General features: G+C 37.3%; 1 protein-coding gene across 1 annotated transcript in view; it reads left to right on the top strand.

Moving 5' to 3' along the window:
* The window catches only part of LOC128249101 (uncharacterized), a 103,934-nt gene that overhangs the window by 99,987 nt on the left and 972 nt on the right, over window positions 1-2,975 (top strand). The window lies entirely within an intron of this gene.

Genomic DNA, 2,975 nt, shown 5'->3' with positions numbered 1-2,975 from the left:
CAGTGCTCCAGCATGGCCACAGTCAAATGACTGAAACAAGTGAAAGAGTAAATATTATATATATATGTATATATATATATATATATATCTAGAATTCTCCTTTCTCAGACTGGAACGAACACGACACAATGAAGTAGAGAAATTTGAAAAGACAACACGAAACTGGTTATTTCTCAAAATACAATGTTTATATACCAAAAAGATTTTATAACATTTTCCTAACATTTTTCTTACATTTTTCTGACATAATTTAAATATATACTTTAGCCATGTAACACAAGCCTTCTGTAGTTTTTTCACTCTTATTATCTTTTATATATATATATATATATATAATAGATAGATATACACACACATGCAATATCACAGTCAACGTCAATGACACACACCCATATGCTTGCTTGAGTGCTTGAGTATAATTAGGAGTGTTCAGTGCTAAGGAAGTCTTAAAGTACAGCATCAACCTACAGGTTTCCGTTACTCTCACACACTCATTTTTCACCTGCTTCAACAATGGAAGTCACTACTGCTGCCACTGCTGTTGCCACACCCACCAATTACAATACCACCATCATATATGTAATATATATATATATATATATATATATATAAATAAAAAGGCGGTGCTCCAGCATGGCCACAGTCAAAAGACTGAAACAAGTAAAAGAGTAAAAGAGATATGTAATATATAGGAGTGGCTGTGTGGTAAGTAGCTTGCTTACCAACCACATGGTTCTTGGTTCAGTCCCACTGCGTGGCACCTTGGGCAAGTGTCTTCTACTATAGCCTCGGGCCGACCCAAGCCTTGTGAGTGGATTTGGTAGACGGAAACTGAAAGAAGCCCGTCGTATATATGTGTATATATATATATATATGTCTGTGTGTTTGTGTGTCTTTGTTTGTCCCACCAGCATCACTTGACAACCGATGCTGGTGTGTTTATGTCCCAGTCACTTAGTGGTTCGGCAAAACAGACCGATAGAATAAGTACTAGACTTACAAAGAATAAGTCTCAGGGTCAATTTGCTCGACTAAAGGCAGTGCTCCAGCATGGCGGCAGTCAAATGACTGAAACAAATAAAAGAGTAAAAGAGTATATATATATATATACTGAACTACTTGGCAGAATTGTTAATTATTAATTCTATTATTAATTGACGATTCTCTGCCCTTATTCTTGTATATATAGATATATATATATATACATATATATGTTATGTTACTACCCATGGCTATGGTGTTGGGTGGCAGCAGCAACAACAGCCTCTATTATTGGAAAGATGAAGGATGGTGACAGTGTCAGCTACTGTCAGGGGTGGATGCTGTTTAGAGCTTAGAAGAACTTGTAGTATTGTAAGTGATGGATGGATGGTGGCAGTGGTGGTTTTATGTGTTGCTGTCAATATTAGGTCAACATTTATGGAAATGGTTGGCCCAGTATAAGCTGCCTCCTCTTTTTTGTCTGTCTTATTTTATTGTTTGTCTGCTTTTTCTTTTGACATTATCTCCTTGCTTTTTTCTTTCTTTCTTTGCTTCTTTCCACCTCTTTCACTCCCACTGCTTTTATTTTCTTCCTCTTTTCTCATTCATATATATAAAACTTAGATAAAGCTTAGATGTGTTTCAACCAAAGATTGGTCCAGGCCATGTCTAATTTAATAGCACCACCTGATAGGATTATCTAAATCCTTTTTACAGTCAAGTTTTGTCTATGGTCCATTCAAGTAATGAGTTGTATCCAGTACTGAGTTGTGGCTTATCTGGTATTCTTTGAAGAAAGCTGTCTAGACTCAGTTTAAAGCTGATAGGATCTGTTTTGGGACAATGTTAAACAGGGCAGGGCCTGTTGAGGAAAAGAAATTATGCCGCAATGTACCTATATGTTGTGATCCTATATGTATTTATCTATCTATCTATCTATCTATCTATCTATCTATCTATCTCTCCCTCTTTCTCTCCCTCCTCTCTCTCTCTCTCACTAACTCTTCGAAACACTGGTGTTTTAATGGTGGCAGCTGATGAAGGATATGTTCTCTATGTGGCCTGCTTGTTTTTTGTACCTTGTTTATCATTTTGTCTATGTTTTTTTTTTTGCAATGTCATGTACCCAGATATGTATCTATATGTACATACATGTACATATATATGCATATACTCATATATTGTAACATTTTATAGGCTTAAAGCTTAGAAGCAATCACCCTGCATTGACCAAGGTAAATAGTCTAATATTGGGGCATGTTGCCATCGATGGAAAAAACAGAAGGGTTTGCTGTACCCATGCATATGCCAAACCCTATTTTTTTCCGTGGAGGGCTTATATGCCCTGATATTTTCAATTATTTACCTTAGTCAATGCACACTGAATGCTTATAAGCTTTTAGCTTATAAAATATCAACATTTAAAGATTGTAAAATCTGGCACTGCTTACCAAATAATCACACATACACACATACACACACACATACATGTACACACACACACACACACACACACACACACGTATGTGGAATATATGCATTTATACATACATACATGCATATATTATATATAGGTGCAGGAGTGGCTCTGTGGTAGGTAGTTTGCTTACCAACCACATGGTTCCGGGTTCAGTCCCACTGCATGGCACCTTCGGCAAGTGTCTTGTGAGTGGATTTGGTAGACGGAAACTGAAAGACTCAGCCGACAAAAACGAGTTGCAGCTGTATTACAAAGGTCCAGCCTTATCACATTCTGTTTCATGTGTCTGTGGAGTGCTCAGCCACTTGCAAGTTAATTTCATGAGCAGGCTGTTCCATTGGTCGAAATAACTGGAATGCTCATCATCGTAACCAATGGAGTGCCAGTTTGATGACTGGATGTCCTTCTTAATGCTGCCAATCACTTTACAGAGTGTATTTGGTGATATTTATGTGGCACCAGCAGCAGTGAGGTTACCAAGTAACTTGCAAGATGCACCTTCCCAACTGAAGAA

The sequence above is a fragment of the Octopus bimaculoides genome, chromosome 11, assembly GCF_001194135.2.
Source record: "Octopus bimaculoides isolate UCB-OBI-ISO-001 chromosome 11, ASM119413v2, whole genome shotgun sequence".
Classification (NCBI taxonomy): Eukaryota; Metazoa; Mollusca; class Cephalopoda; order Octopoda; family Octopodidae; genus Octopus; species Octopus bimaculoides.
This window is presented reverse-complemented; position numbering and strand designations above follow the sequence as displayed.